Genomic DNA, 17576 nt, shown 5'->3' with positions numbered 1-17576 from the left:
ACACACATTCTCTCATTGTGTGGAGTGCAAAGTGCAAGAGCTCCATCTCCTTCTCCAAGCTTGTTGAGAAGTGGAGAGCCTACACCAACGCTCTTGGCTATGGAATGCAAATCCAACCAAGAGCCATATGCTTCAATGCTTAAGCTTGCCATCTTCTTTATCTTCATTACTATGCTATTATGCTATGCTAAGCAAGAAGAGTAATGATAGGTGAGGAACTATTTCTTTCTCGTATGGAATGCTTCTTCTTTCTCTTCCCTACCCTCATTCCCCGCTAGCTCTCTCCACCTTCGAAGGTGTTTGAGGCCTTGGGACTGAAGCTTGGGATAGTTAATGCTTTTTGCAAAGTTTATTTTATGCTCGTGATGCATGAAGCTTTCCATCTTCATAACATCATTAAGGTCACAAGGAACACAAAGATTGTATTGTAACAAAGTCTCTCTTGATGGGAGAATCTATAATACAAACGCCTTTTGGAGGGGGGACCAGCTCCAAGTAAATCCGGTCCTCAACTATTGTCATGTTCTCTAATACTCTCTCTCTCTTGTAAAAGTATTGTTCATGCCAAGTTAATTAAGTACTATGTTTATGTTGCTACTATCAATTAAGTTCACCCTCTATGTTCTCAAAGTAATCTCACAAAAATGCTCACTCTAATTCTCTTAATTCCGCTATTCTCAAAGTTCATAGGCCATTTCCATTACAATCAAAGCGCATTAGCAATTGCGAGGAACCCAATTTTTTATTATTGCACAGAGCACATTGAGGTGCATTACCACTATGTCAGGGAGAGGCTCTTAGCAAGAGATATCATCTTGGCTTATGTGCCAACACATGACAACCTTGCAGATCTTTTCAAAAAGGCATTGTCTTGTGAGAAGTTCAAAGCTCTCCGCAAAGGTTTGAGCTGCAGAAGGTTTAGGCACTACCTTCTCCGTAAACCATTCACATTCCTCACTAGCTACACTCTTCTACCTCAATTGGTGAATAGCCTTACTTTGTCAAGAGGCTCATGAAGTGCATTGTGGAATTAAAGGAATTCCAATTCTCTTTTCTTGTTGAGGAGAGTACAAGGGCTACATTGGCTGATTTGCTCACTTATAAGGAAACCCCTCTTCTTCTTAAGGAGGATGCGGTGAAAAAGCAACACATGGAAGCTCCTGACATAGACAATGTCTATCTATTTTTTTTATGGCTCTTACAGGAAAGCGCATGGTGAAGCTTCAGGAGGTGTTGTAATTTATGATCCTCAAGGTGCTTTGGTAACTAAAAGGAGTTTGAAGCTTACAACACGAAGCAACAATGAAGCCAAGTATGCTACTTTGGAGAAAGGGATCAACCTTTGCCTTGAGCTTGGCATCCATCGTGTGAGGGTAAGAGGTGATGCTCTTTTGGTGGTTAAGCAAGTACTTGGGGTGTGGCAAAGTAAAAATCCAAGGCTGAAAAATACGTGTTTTCAAGTGAAGAATCTGCTTAAGCATTTTGAAGCTTGGGGTTTAAGGCGTGTGGACAGGTTTCAAAATGAGGAAGCACATGGTGCAACACAAGCTTCAATTGGACAGTTGTATGTGATAAGGGCTGATTCTCCTCTTTATTTGGGAAGGAAAGCTTTAGAGAGGGAGGAAGAGTTTCTACAAACAGGTATGCTTCCATCAAAGTTGGAGCAGTCAAAAATTCATGCTTCCTACACCATGCCAAAAGGTATGTGCTACTTGGTGATGCTTTATAGAGGGTTCTTGTGGTGGTCACTTTGCTTCAAAGGTGATTTTGCATAAAGTCTTGTAGGAGGGATATGTGTGGTGAAGCATTCAACGTGATGTTCATCATTGGTGCAAGTCTTGTAACGAGTGTCAAAGCATGGCAAATAGGGTTCTCAAATCATAAATTAGAGGCACCATTGTGGCTTATGATGTGTTTGAGAAGTGGGGCATTGATGCAATAGGTCCTCTACCTATGACAGATAGAGGCAAATGTTACATACTTACTACCATTGACTATCTATCCAGGTGGGCCGAAGCCAAAGCTGTTAAGCACATCACGAGCAAAGATGTTTCCCAATTTATATATGAAGATATTTGTTGCAAATTTTGCATGCCATTGGAGTTACTTTTTGACAAGGGTCCAAGTTTCATGGGAAAGCTGGTGGATTATCTATGTGAGAAGCTTCATGTGCATCGTAGGTTTACTACTCCATATTATCCCCAATGCAATGGAATGAATGAAAGGTTTAATTGAGAGCTCATAAGGATGTTTACAAAGATGACAAGAAACAATGTGAAGACTTGGGATTTAGAGCTACCTTGTGCTCTATGGGCTTACAGGACTGCCATCAAATCAGGTACTGGTTTCTCTCCCTTCCATCTAGTTTTTGGCAAAGAGACTTTACTTCCTATTGAGGTGGAGATACCAGCTTTGAAGATGATGCTAAAGCTTGAAGAAGAGCCCAATGATGCATTCAAGTAAAGGCTTCTATATTTGCAATGTGTACAGTTGGATAGGTTGCTGGCTTTTGAGCATTATGAGTAGGTCTTGAAGAACAATCAAGCAAAGGCAAATGAGAAGGTGAAGGACAAAGACATCAAGAAGGGTGACATGGTGCTTCGTTACAATAGCAAACTTGATAGCACTTTTCAAAAGAAGTTTCAAATCAAGTGGCAATGTCCTTTCTTGGTCTTAAAAAGGTTTCCAAATAGCACATATCAGCTTGCTGACTTGGATGGTACCCCACATAAAGCGTGTGTGAACGGCTACAGGTTGAAGAAGTATATTGCTAGGTTGATGACTGTAATTGAGAATGAGCCTTCTTTGAAATAATTTATTGATCATGTGACTAATGATGAAGATGAAGTAAAGACTCCTTCATGTGGTTTACAGGATCTCTTTTGTGCTACTGATCATGAATGATCTAGTAGGTTGGGGTGTGGCAAACTATGTCATTTCTGATACCCCGTTTTTTGTAAATTTGTACATACGGACATGACGCCCGATGTCAAAAGTGTGTGTGGGATTTATTTAAAGCAAGCACATGTACATGCACTGCAAGTCGCTAGTCTAGTGACAACTGTCGAGTTACTTTAAGTGCCCGTGAGTGAGTTTTTTGAAGGGAGACTTGTACATAACCTAAATATATGTACAAAGTGAAAAAAGTGCAGGAAAATGTGAGTTTTTTGCTGGTTTTTGGTCGTTGGGACTCCTTCATTCTCTCTCTGTTCTGCTTTTTGACCTCAACTAGCACTCTCTATACCTAGTCTTCCTATTACAGCATCCTGTTCACGTTGATCTTGCACATAGTTGTGAGTGGGTTCGATTTGAAGGATTTCAGAACTTTTGTTGCAGAGTTTACAGAGTTTTTTTGAAGCTTGAATTCATGTCTTTTGGAGTTGGGGTTTTGGGGTTATGGTTTGCTCGCTGCAGCCTATAGTGTATGGCACCTTTGGGGCAAAACTATGTAGGTTGACTTGTGGAAACCCATACGTCTTGTGCGTGATGTATGCTTTGAAGGGGGAGTTTTAAAGTGGTTTTTGATGAAGGGGAAAGCTTTGTTTTCAAGAGCATTGGTAGGTGACGTCTATAATTCAGTGCCTAAATAGGTTTCTTCCTTCTTTGTAACATAGTCACTTGGGTGGGTGATGGCCAGTAAATTCTCAAGGGGACTACTCTTGTTGGATTTGTGGTGTTTCAAAGGGGTTTCCCAAAGCTTTTGGTGTTCTTGTAGTGCTCTTTCAATGCTCTTGGGTGAAATCACTATAGAGGTGTTCCAGTTTGTTTGTTTTCCAACACCGTGTATCAATGCTTCAAAAACTACATGCCAAATAGTGTTTACAACATAGAAAATTACCCTCGAGGTTCTTTGTACTACTCATGTTAGGCATACCATGGAATCTGTGCAATCGAAGAGATGGCTTCTTAGACTAAAATCCCATCAAAGAAACCCTTACTTATGTTGATTGAAAACAACCCATTGCTTCCTAGCTGTGCCTGTGTAGGACACGTCCTGCAATTAGTTACGAACATATAGAAAGGTCACTGCAACACTCAGCAAGAAGGATGTCCAGATCCTAATTTGATTTCCCTCATCGAGTCAACCGTGGCTACATGCTTTTAGTACGTTAAAAAAATTTAATTGCATTTGAGGTGATGCCTTCTCATTGCATCCCTCAAAAACAGCCTTCAAGCTTCAAAAGATGGCATCTCCACTTGTACATGCATTCAAGGAGACTACTTTTGGTGAGCATCCCTCGTTACAGAGTCTTTGAAAATAGCCTACCTTCAAAGACCTTCCCTTGTTGAGCATCTTCTTCAAATAGTGCAAGCCAAAAGACAACATTCTTGATAGAAATCTTATTAACAACTTATCAACGACTTAATGTGCTTTTGAGAGAACATTACATTAAACACATATGTAGACCAAAGCATTGCCGAGTACTATGTTTTTTTCCCATAGAACCTAACTGATCGTCTCATCTTGAATTTTTTTGCTCATATCAAATTCCTGCATAATCCCACATCCCCTTTGAAAACAATGCTTGTTGTACCTCTTTTAAAAACAGCCCAAGGCCTCTTGTCCTTCCCCATAGAGCACCTCTCTCTCAACAAGTCTCTCTTGTCACATCCTCCTAGAGATTCTTTGCCATGCACATGCTGGGAATTTTCTACATTAGAACCATTCCAAGAGTGGTTATTGGGGACCACAAAAAGATAAACCATCCAATTGTAGGGATCTTTGTTTGGTGCAATGGATACTTTTCCCTCATGTTATAAATCGACACTTGACCCTCATGAAGTAGATTAAGTGTCTACATGCATGGGGAACACCATACCAAAAGTGATTGCATCATAGGCAATGCCCTCCCATTGCATCTATCAGACAATAAAACCAATTGAGAGCTTCCGTGGACATCTCTTGTTGGCATATCCTCCTCTAAGTGCATTGAAGGAGACTACATTGAGAAACCCTTTCTCCGTGCTCTCAGAAAACGACCCCGGATGAACATATGCAGTTCAAAGAGAAGATGTCTAGTGAGAAGATATCAACTTCTTGTGCTCTTAAAATTATATTCATTTGACATACCTCGCTTCACCTCCCTCAAAAATAGCCCAAAGATTTCGCCCCCATCCCCCAAAGCACCTCTCTCATTGTATCCTCTTTAAATAGCCCAAGGATTCTTTGCCCTTCCCTATTAAATCTATAACATCTCAAGTGAATAGTCCAATGTGATCCCAATATTTATTTTGGCTTTAGGTATTTATCTTACTTATTCCTCAAACTCTTGGGTAGGTCAATTTATCCGGGGGGGGGGTAGTTTAAGGGCCCTTAGGCTAGTATATAAGAATCACCTTGCCCCCATTGTATAATCACTTATTCATTGCCCAATTGGCTGGTTCAATAGTACATCTCTCTTTCTCTCTCTCTCATGTATTTTCCCCATTTCTTTGCGCTTCCGCACAAAGAAAAGAAGCTACAGAGATAATGAATTGGAGAAGAGCCCGTTAATCGAGGGAGGGAAGTGGCACAACAAAGTTGAGACAACAAATTTGAAGGCATGGATGTGTGTTTTGAAACGCAACTGCATCACCCAAGCATGTTTGTGCCAACTCCATTTGAGTCTTACAACAACAGCGAGAGCAAAAGTCACATGTCATGAACTGCCTTTTTATAGCGTTTAATGTTGGCTAAAAATTCTTTTGTGAAACGTAGAGACTTGCAGACTAGTAAGTGCTGAAAAGAAAGCATTTCAAAAGGTGCCCCCTGTGCCTTGTGAGTGAATTTTGAGATGATTGCCCCCTACTGTGTCTTGAGACGCTTCCTCCCAACTTTCCTAGAGTTTCACCATAGGTGGCTCTCACTGCCTACATGAAGGATCTCCCTCCTCTACGTTCAGAAACAATTTTGGCTTAGGAATCCATACAATAGCGTTCAAAATGTTCGACGTGCTAGAGATGGGTGAACTGCTTTTGAAATTTAATTTTTCTATGCTAGGCTTTTGGTGGATTTGGGGATAGCTTGTAAGTGCCATGTTTATGACAAAGCGTGGTTCCCATGATCTCCATGGATGATGACAAATGTAGCCCAACCTCAACTCACCGCTATGGATGGTTCTTTAATGAGCACCAAATTAGCAGCCTATGCACGGATGAAGTTCTCAAGGAAGCCATCAATTTGTTTGGCTTGGGATTGTGAAGCCAAAGGTAAATGCATGAGCTTGCTAGAGGGTAGAAATAAAGGCAAGCTTGACAAGGATGGTAGGGCTACTGCTTAGTTAGCTACCTCAAAACCCACATGAGGTCCGAGAGCCGTTGTTATAAATGCAAGAAGATGCTTTGTTTGGATCAAGAATGCAAAGCCAAAGGCAAAAGTAAGAGCTTACAAGATGACAAAGGCAGAGGCAAGCTTGACAGAATAACATTGATAAAGATTTGATAGAGGAGATTGGCATGACATATGGGGGGGGGGGGGGGCATAGTGGCCATGGTGGCAAATTTCTAGTAAGGTGGTCGTTGCTACCACTTGCTTTATCTAGAGAGAGGTTTGTGAGTGGTAGAGAGGGGGGCCAAAAGGCTCCCTACAAATGATTTGGACCCATGTGTTGGAATTCAAGTTATCGGTGTTTGAACTCGTGGGTTGGAGTTCAAGGCACATGCATACGGCAAGGAACCAATGCGACGTATAAAAACACTATGGATATGTGCACAAATTCATTATTGCTGACCAAATTATGGACATGACATGTTTCAAAGTTCACTGTCTAGGAATTTTTTGAATGTAAAGTGTTCACATTTCACGAATAGGGATTCTTGGACGTAGTGTGATCTACAATTCAATTTTTTGTGAGACAACCGATGATCAAGATGGCATTCATCTACGGTAAAAAGTTGGAGGTAGAAAATCTGAGGTGTATCCAATAGGGGCCCCTGTTGGAGTGTCCATGGTAGCTGCTTCATTGACTCGGTCTTCCTACATATGTCCACCATGAGATGCACAGAGGGTGTTAAAGTTATAGCATCTCAAGTGAATAGCCCAATGTGATCCCTATATTTATTTTTGCTTTAGGTATTCATTTTACTTATTTGTCAAAGTCTTGGGTAGGGCAATTTATTGAGGGTAGTACTTAAGCTCCCCCAAGCTAGTATATAAGCAATACCTTGCCCCCATTGTATAATCACTAATTCATTGCCTAGTTGGTTGGTTTCGCAATACATCTCTCTCTCTCTCTCTCTCTCTCTCTCTCTCTGTCTGTGTGTGTGTGTGTGTGTGTGTGTGTGTGTGTGTGTGTGTGTGTGTGTGTGTGTGTGTATTCTTCCCATTGCTCTACGCTTTCACATCATCAACTTTGACATTCCCATGTCCTCCCATAAGTTCATTCCAACAAACTACTTTACGAACCACAAAAAGATAAACCATGTGAATGTAGTGTTTCCATTTTGTGCAATGCAATGGAGAAAGTATTAATTGGCCCTCATCCACTTAGCCATATGTGAGTACATGCATTTATCACAGTAAACAAAAGAGCCAACAAACTACTTTATGAACCACAAATATATAAACCATGTGAATGTAGTGTTTCCATTTGTGCAATGCAATGGAGAAAGTAGAAATTGGCCCTCATCCACTTAGCCATATTTGAGTACATGCATTTATCACAATAAACACAAGAGATTGCATCCTACCTGGTGTTGCCTTTGTGTTGCATTCATAAAAAACAACATAGAGATGGTGGCATCTCCTCTTGTAAGTGCATGCAAGGAGGGAAATCCTCCCTCTCTCCACATTCAATGAAACCCCCCCCCCCCCCCCCCCCCCCCCCCCCCCCCCCCCCTCCTAGACATACCCCATTTCTCAGCTTGCTAAACTGCAATTGCAGCTACTCATGGTGGTGAGTACGTACTCAAGCGCTACTCACATACCCACGTGAGGGTCGGAGGGTTGGAGGTTGCATTTGTAAACACATGGTGGAAGGGATCGCGCCATCCTTAAGAGGAAATGGGATGGTCCAATGGACGTAGCAAAGGGCCTCAATTCATGTAGATGGACTTGAAGCCGGACCTATACTCACACTCATACTCCAAGGAGGGGGCCCTTCTTTTTAACTCAGGGGGTCACTAAAAATATGCCAGATAGCACATGAGTTCAATATAAGGGTTAATTGTTTCTTGTAGAGTTGCAAAAGATATACATACATAAGGGGACTTTTATTCAAAATACTAAGAATTTTGATACATAAGGGATAGAATGCATGTGATATAGAGGGTTTCCATATAATGCCCCCCCTCCCCCGTTGTGCGCTTATGTCACACATGTCAATGCAAGGAACATGCCGATACACCGTGTGCGAGCTACAAATGGCTCCAAGCACACAACAAGCCTAAACTAGTAAGCTCAAAGAAGGCGATGGTGTGTCACTCACCGCTCTATGCTTGCTTCGTGGAGGATTCCTCGCCGCGAAGAAGAAGGAGCCACTGCTTCGCCACGCTCAACCGCTTCGCCGCCGCCGTGCCGTCGTCGCAATGCTCTCTCTCTCTCTCTCTCTGTCTCTCTCTCTCTCTCTCTCTCTCTCACGCATACACACACACACACACACACAAGGAGATGAAGAAGAAAAAGATGGACATGGAGCAAGAGCGCTCTTCTATTGCACAAATGAGAGAATGAGTGAATTTTAGGTTTAGTTGACTTTTATATGAGCTTGCCCCATTCACACTTGGGCGCCCATGCTTAGCCAACTAATCCCTTGAATGTTCCAGTTAGAGTGCGCCTCTCATCGGCAATCACTCTTACCCTTTTCCTATTGGACCGACAAGCCCGGTACCTGACTCCACCAAATAAATAATACAATGTCCGCCGTAGGTTACAACGTCCGTCGTAGGTGATAGCGTGTCCGTAAGCCATGAGGGTTAACATGCCCCCCTTCCTGATGTAGATTCCGTTGTCGAAAGCTATTGAGTTGAAGCTCGTTCGTCGAGGTGGAAGAGTATTTGAGATGAATGCCCTTAGCCTTCTTCAGTCACTGCAAAATCAAACAACATTGGCACAGTAATTGCATTCTCATAAGAGATTAAAAAGCATATCCAGTTTTAGGTAGACAAATTGATTGGTAACAGAATTTTAAACAATTTGTCTGCAATAAAAATTAAATTGCAATATAATCAAATGCATAAACAGATGTAAAGGTAAAAAATTAAACTAAAAAATTAAACAAGTCTGGGGTCGCTAACTTAACGACGATCGAAAGGCACTAGAGATCGACTATTAATACCATAGGTAAGCTTCTTAATTTTCTCTGGTCAATTAAGTTGTTTAATCGCGAGAGCCAAGTATTTCATGTTCGAGGGCTGACTAGAGGCTATACCTAGAAGACCTTGTAGTTAAGCTACGATAAAAGGAATTTCTCATGAAATCATCGCCTGACTGATTACCTTTTCTTTGACCCCCCAAAGTCTTTTCACAGTGATTCAATTTTGCTGTGTGTGCTTATTTTGTATGCCTTGGGTTTTTTGCTTTTCAAGGAAAAGCGCCCACACTGGGAACCTCTAGGGCTCTAGCACCATAGGCGATACATGTGAGTGAAGTACCCAATCAAGTTGAGATTTCTCTTCCAGCTTAAGATTTTACATTGTGGCACTTTGATCTTTTGTTTGTTCATTTTCAGCATTTTAATTTTTACAACAATAACACTCTCTTTTATCTTTCTCCTAGTGCTAACTGCCTTCGTTAAATTCCTCCTAACTTGTGGGCATAATGCAAGAAACTGAGGCCATGAGATATCAAGAATCTTACCTCTCATGTCTTCCAATAGGTTGTATGGAGCCATACCATGTCCAAGAGGGAAGTCTTGGAGATTGATACGACGTCGAGTCCTCTTAGCTTACTTGGTCTCCTTTGCCTTCTTGCCTCGTCCATGGTCACTCTGTGATGTGACACCTTCTTTCTCTTTACCTTTTCCTTGGCCACGCTTAATGCCATTTGCTTCCATGCCAACCTCATTTGAGTTTGTCACATCTACCACATGCACATTTGGGTCTGGCAAAGGTGGAACTCCTTCCACTCCTTGTGGAGGTGGTCTTGCTCCATTTGGCCTTTGTAGAAGCCGTGGTTGCTGACTAGTTCCTTCACCTGCATTCATCACTGGGTAATTCAAGTTAGGTCTCCCTGGCTCCCCACGGGGCCAAGGACAATTATACATCCCATGTCCAGACTCTCCGCAATTCCAACATTGTAAGACTCTCCTAGGTCGTGGATCTCGCTCTTCAAACTTCTTTGCTTGTCCCTTTGGACCTACAGCTTGTGCAAGGTGAATTGACAAGCTGCTTAAAGATTCATTTAACTTCTCAATCACTTCCGCCGTTACCTCAGGAATCTCCCTAGATGTTGATGCTTGTGACTTACCTTTGGGTCTAAGACCTTCTATTGGAACCTCCCCCCTTAAGCACTTGAGTTTTCTATATTTCTCAGCAGGCCTAGTTTCAGCTGCATCAAACGTAGCAGGTGCACCCGCCTCAACTTTTACCTTAAGGTCAGGAAAGAGTCCGGCTATGAACCTCTCCTTCTTTAGGAACTCTGCACCATCACCAGGGTTAGCAACATTTCTCACCCATACAGCCCAAAGACGTAGAAACTCTTGCTTGTACAAGTAGTAGTCATCTAAGTCTTTTTGCTTATGAGAAACAATGTCTTGCCATAGTTTTTGAGTGTTTTGAGGATCAAAGAAGTATTTCTTGAAACGATTCAAAACTTCTGTGTAATTCCCCTTAACTTCCTCAGGCAAAGAGTCAAACCAAGTGCTAGCATCTTTCCTAAGGACCACCTCAAACATTTCTACACGTTCTTGATCAGTTACTATCCTCTTGATACGGCAAGACATCTTGAAATTTGCCAAAAATAATTTTGCATCCTCTCCAGGCTCTCCAAAGAAAAGAGGATATCCAGACATTTGGCATTGGCTCTCCATTGAATTGATTCCAAAATGACGCACGTTTTTGTTTTTTTGAATAATATTTTCTAAATTGCAATCTATTCTACAACAAAATAAAAATATTCACATCAAATGACCTATGATAATCAATTAGAGGTAGGATGACAGGGTTTGGTGACGCGAGAATTTCTCCTACTCTTTGGGCACCAAACATGAACACCATACGTTGTTGAAAATGGATTTTTCTACTAATTGCAATGTTTATTCTAATGTCTGGAGTGAAATGGAAGGGAAAAACCTCTATTCCTGGGCCATTATCCATTGTCTATGCATGACCTAATGCTTAAAACAAAACAAAAATATAGACATCCAAACTAAGGTCGTATCTAATGAGAGGTAAAATAAAAGGATTTACTGAAGCGTTTATCTCGGCCAACTTAAGAGGGCCCAAAATTCTACGAATTACTCGCTGAAATTGCAACTTAGTACTAACAATTATGTGTACCTTTTGCCTTGCAATAGGAATGAAAGGATCATACAAATTTTCGTGATTCATGCAAACTACTTGACTATGCTAAAGGTTGATCCTACAAAAAAACATACACAAGTTGGCTCCTCAGTGGGGGCACCAAATTGAGGCTGTCCGGGGCGGGCAACAAGAAGAGCGGCCTCTAAACACCCTTCGAGGCTCCCGTGCTGCTCAATTGGGGCTGGGGCAAGCACAATTAGAGACAACAACAACCCACAGCCAGAAACCAAACAAGAAAAGGGGCACCACCTAGTTGTAGATGCGAACTAGGACGCACGTGATATCTCCTTGTACTCAAACGCACAAAGAGAGGGGAATGCAAGATAGCCACACACACCAAACACAAACATTCACCACGCCAGAGAGAGGTAAAGCGCACAAATCAACTTGAGCAACTCAGTCTTAGCCTTAAAGACTAGATGCACACAAAACTTGATGAGAAATAGAGAGACAACACAAAACTTGACCTTGTTGCCAATACACAAATTGTCTTAGGGTCACGGGAGCCCTCTCACCGAGCACCCTCTTACAACTGAAAGTTTTGGCAAACAATTCAACAAGCCGTCAAACCACCAAGCATGAAATGGCACAACAAACTTCAAGGACAATATACCTTCAACCACCTGATGAGCCAACTTATCAAGTCAATTTGGAGAGAAGAGTCGTAGTTGCAGCATACAATTGCACCCAAAACTATGAATCTTATTTATGGACAAGAGTAGGCTACAAGTGTAATTGCAGAGTATAGTATCACTCCACTCCTCTAGATGGCATAACTAACTTCAAGCTTCTCCATGCACGTATGTGTAGTGATGGAATAGAGCACTCACAATGCACACACTCTACACAACTAGGCTTGAAGAGTGGTGTGTTATGTATTGAAAATGGTGTGGTGTAGTGTGATCATGTGATAATTTACAAGGGAGAGAAGGGCTCTATTTATAGGTTTTAGAAGCCCCGATCAGGATTAGGCCTAATCAAGTTTATTTGAAGGAATAAAAGATTATGCATATTTTTTTTATTTTTATTTTTTAATGAGGGTGGGTCTCTCTTGTCCTTTGAGTCACATGGATGTGGGCTCAAGGGAAGAGAATTATTGAGGATGATAGGAGAGAGGATTGAGTGAATAATTTGGGAGTGCCTACTCTAGTAGAGGGTGCATTTTACAATAAGGTTAGTGGTTAGTAGTTAGTAATTATCACTAAAAAATATTTATAAAATCATTCACCAAATGGTGAGATATATGATGAGAAAAGTTAGAGAAGGGATGAGCTTGTAAAGAGAGGTTGAAGCTTTGGAGAAGTTGACATTCACCTCTTTACAGCACCGGAAGAAGAAGCAGTCAGCATGGCGAAGCAGCGCGTGTCGATGAAGCTATGTTATTTCAAACCTTGAAAAATTCATGATAAAAGCCTTCATTTGCAGAGGTTATCCTTGGATTTTTGCTGATTTTTTGAAGTTCTTTACAAAGTTGAAGAGAGTATGGTAATATGGACATATATGTAGAGAGAAAGGGGGACACATAGGGTGTAGAAATGGAGGATGAAGGCTATGGAGGTGTGAGAGATGTGCCAATGGTGAAGAGGGTGAATTAGGACATGGGAGTTGAAGGTTTGGGAGTGGGAAAGAGAGGGAGGAGTGTGTGTGAAAGAGGAAAATGATAAAGTGGAAGAGGGAGTGTGGCTGCATAGCATGGAAAACCTGGGGTCCACAAATAAAATCATAGCTCACAGCTCGTAGCTCAAAAAAAGATGAAAAAATTTGAGGTGAAAGTTCAGCTCACGAGCTACAACTTTTGTTTGTATCACCTTTTCAAATTCGGGGAGCATATGATCTTTAAAAATTCAGCAAAACTGACTGTTTTTTCCACTGCACAAGGTCCTTGTGAGGTCCTTCTTTGGATGATTCTTTTGAATACCTCCAAGAGTGAGCTCCCCATGGTGCATGCATGCATTCCACATACCCTTGACCTTATTTGGTAGGTCTATAATTGAAGATATTGTTGAGATCATGATATAAGTGAATAATATAACTAAGAAAATCAAATATTGAGGGGTCTAAAAAAATATGTACATGTCAAATATAAATAATATAGGTGGAAAAAATATAAAGGGGTCAAAATAAATCTCTCTCATTATAAGTCTACCATAAAAAGATGAATATTTTTTGTAGTCTAATTTATGAGAGTAATAGAGAATAGATGTAGGAAGGAAAAAATGACAATAGTGAAAAAATATACACATAAATAAACTAGTTTTTTTGGATTTTTGTTGGGATGGAGTTACACCAAAAATAAGAGAAGCATGCATGAAATTATTTTTATATGGAATAAAGAGTACGCAAAATGGTAAGAAAAAATATGGTAATGTTGAGTCAATGTACATAGCATAAATAACACACACCTAAGTAGAAATATTTAAATAAATACCAAAATAATTATAAAAAATCATTTTATTTAAGCCCTATATACAATAAAATATTTACACACAAATGGGCCATAATATACTTTTTTTTTTTTTGCTCAACTAGCCCAGTGACTAGCTAATTGAGGATTTTTAAGAAGATATGGGAAAAGTCCCCTAACTCACACACGCCTATGTTCAGTGAAATGGTAGGCATAGCCACAGTGTTTGAATGATTTGATAGGGTGAGGTAGCTTACTATGGCAATTATGGAAAGCCGAAAAACGGCTATCATTAACCCTCCCCCAGGATGATGGTATATTCATGTACCATCATAGAGCATCTCTTCCAAAGAGAGTGCTTCAGAGTCCTTGACGAGATCTTCATTGTTTGGCCCCTCAGAATTTTGGTTGGAGTTACACTCATGCTTCATGTAACAATACTTACATGAGACAGTTGCCCTTTGAGAGATCTTTGGTAGATCCTTTGGTAGAAGGCGACTCAAATAGGGCTTCAAGCGATAACCATTTACCTTCCTAGAGTGCTCTTTCCCATTCAAGTCCATAAGTTGATAGTAACTTGAATTGAAAGCCTTCTTAACTATGTATGGCCCCTGCCATCTAGTTTCAAATTTGGCATCAAAATGATTATCGAGTCGATTGTCATACCTTAGCACAAGATCTCCTTCATTGATGCCTTTGTCCTTTAGTTTCTTGTCAAGCTTCTCCTTCGCCTGCGTAGCTTTCCTTTTGTAGCACTCCTATGCTGCTTCTCTTTTCCACTCAAGCTCAGCTAAGGTAAGAAGTCGATCCATCCATTCTTCTTGATCATCTTTTGCTGCTTTGCCATGAAGTCGCATTGTTGGAATGTTGAGCTCAATTGGTTGTAAAGCCTCTTGACCATAGACCAAGTGAAATGGTGTAAACTCCGTGGCTTCCCTATATGTGGTTCGATACGCCCACAAGGCACCATCCAAGAAGTCATCCCACAACTTTGTCTTGTTTTTCACCATCTTTCTAATGATGCCTGCAATGACACCATTAGCTTTTTCTACCAAACCATTTGATTGGGGATAGTAGGGTGTACTGTGATGATGTAGAATGTGAAGTTCTTCACAGACTTCTGTGAGCAAACCCTTTCTAAACCCTGGACCATTATCAGAAACAATCTCCAAAGGTGTGCCAAATCTACAACAAATGTGAGTGTAGACAAATATGAAATTATTTTTATATGGAATAAAGAGTACGCAAAATGGTAAGAAAAAATATGGTAATGTTGAGTCAATGTACATAGCATAAATAACACACACCTAAGTATAAATATTTAAATAAATACCAAAATAATTATAAAAAATCATTTTATTTAGGCTCTATATACAATAAAATATTTACACACAAATGGGCCATAATATAGTTTTTTTTTTTTGGGCTCAACTAGCCCAGTGACTAGCTAATTGAGGATTTTTAAGAAGATATGGGAAAAGTCCCCTAACTCACACACGCCTATGTTCAGTGAAATGGAAGGCATAGCCACAATGTTTGAGTGATTTGATAGAGTGAGGTAGCTTACTATGGCAATTATGGAAAGCCGAAAAACGGCTATCAACGTGTTACCCAGGTCGCCCCCTTGTTTCCCCAAGTGCCTATGGTTGTTGCAAGGTGGACCCAATCCACATTGTCCGACTCAATCATTCTAGGTAGTACATCCATATAAGGAGAATATTCCCCAACATCAGTGTCCGCTTTACACGTGTAACAATACTACAATGGGCCGAGTGAACTGTGGTGTCAGATCTATGATCAATTATAAACCTGTTTCCTAAAGGATGTGCTCGACCCGTCACAAGATCCACTCAAATGACAGAATCTTGCAACTGCAAGTAGACATGGTTCTTAGACCAGTCATGCACCATTTTTTCTTCCCTCATGAAAGGACGTCCTAAGATCATCTCTGATGCCATAAGTGTGTTTGGAAAAATCCATAACAATAAAGGTAATCCTTATTTTATGTTCAAAGACCTTGATCTTGAGATCTTCTAGCATCCCAATAGGTTTAACAATATACCCATTGGCCATCTTCACTAATATGGTTGTGGTCGCAAGGGGAGGTCTTCCCATAGTTTCCCATCAATTTTTAGTCACAATGCTAATCCCAGTGCCACCATCAAAGATTCCCTTCACAGTTAATCCCTTAGTAGTGATTGATATGGTTGCATTGGATTCATCACCCTCAAAGTATTGTCCCAACTTGTTAATAGGTATTTCTATAACAAGGTTCTCATCTAGGTTGGGTTGTGGATCTAAGTGTTCCTTCTCTATTGGCATCTCCCCAGCTCCATCCATCTGTGCAAATTGTGGTAGCCCAAACTTTAGTTCTCCATTGAGGAAGGCTCGAAGAGCTGAGATTAGCTCGGGGTCTTTATATAGTTTGGACATGATGGTGGTTCTAACTTCTGAAGACATGAAATCCATCAATTTGGCAATGTTTAACGGAACCTTTTGGCCTTGAGTCCCTTGACGTGGGGAAGATGGGATCTCCATTTCTTCGATAGGATCAGGTAGTCCCTCTGTAAACATTCTTTTCATCAAGAAGTGAGTACGCCCACTTTTCCATGACTTTAAGTCACTTTCTTCTTGGATGACACTAGGTATGTCCAAGGGTCTATGGACTTGGTGAGGTTGTTGTTGCGTAGGGAACACGGTGTCTGTAATCTGGATCTTCCTAGGTGCTGGTTCTAGATCCCTTTGGGTATCTTCTACCAAACTCCTTAATTGCTTGACTCGCTCAATCTCCTCTGTAGGATTTGGATAAGTTCCTATCTTCTTCTTGGATCCTAGCCATTGTGGCTCATAAAGATCTTCCTTGTTGGTTTCTATCTTAGTGGTCATTTTGGTCTCCATGGTTTCACCTGAATCCGAATCCTCTTCAGCGTCGTTCATATATACGGGGTCGTCACCAGTCCCTATGTTGGTCTTTGAACTTGGGTCTGACTTCGCTGCTTTTTGCGATCTCTTTCTTTGTGTTTTCTTCTTTTTCTGAGATTGGGCAATTGATGTCGTGTCTCTTTCCTCAAGGATATAGTTTTGTTTTTGGAATATCGATCGTGTGCGTACGTTTACTGGTATTACAGGTGTACTTTGTGATGGCTCCTCGGTAACTTCAATCAACTTTAATGGCGTGATCTTCGGTGCATTTGGATTATTTGGACATTGGGCAATCAAATGATCTATGCCACATCGATTACACATGAGTATTGGCATTGTAGACGTGCTCGCTTGATTGGTTTGCATTAGTGTGGCGTTCTTTTGTAACCTAATAGGACAGTCGGCTACACGATGTGGACCTCCACACTCATAGCATTGAAGAGGTGGTATCTTAGCACTGTAATTGATATTTTGGCCTCTTGCCACAAGAGCAGCTACTTGATATACAGGTTTGACTTGTCCCCAATAGTCCTCCATGTAGTATTGTGGACTTTCTTCAAGCACATCCATCCCATAGGCAATATTAGGATCTATATCTTCCTCACAGCCATCCAAACAAGCAATAGATGACTCACAACCCACTTGATTCACAGAAGTGATTCTCGGATGTGGTGGTTGCGGTCCTAGCACTGGAGGTGGTAAGGGTGTTGTTTGAACAACATTTTGGGCCCTTGGGACCATGTGTTGTGATGTTTGTTCAAGAGGTGGGGCCGGCATCAATGCAAGCACTCGAGGTGTGTCTGTCCATGCT

This window comes from Adiantum capillus-veneris, chromosome 18 (genome assembly GCF_014529385.1).
Source record: "Adiantum capillus-veneris isolate H3 chromosome 18, ASM1452938v2, whole genome shotgun sequence".
NCBI classification, from domain to species: Eukaryota; Viridiplantae; Streptophyta; class Polypodiopsida; order Polypodiales; family Pteridaceae; genus Adiantum; species Adiantum capillus-veneris.
Note: the sequence above shows the minus strand (reverse complement) of the source record.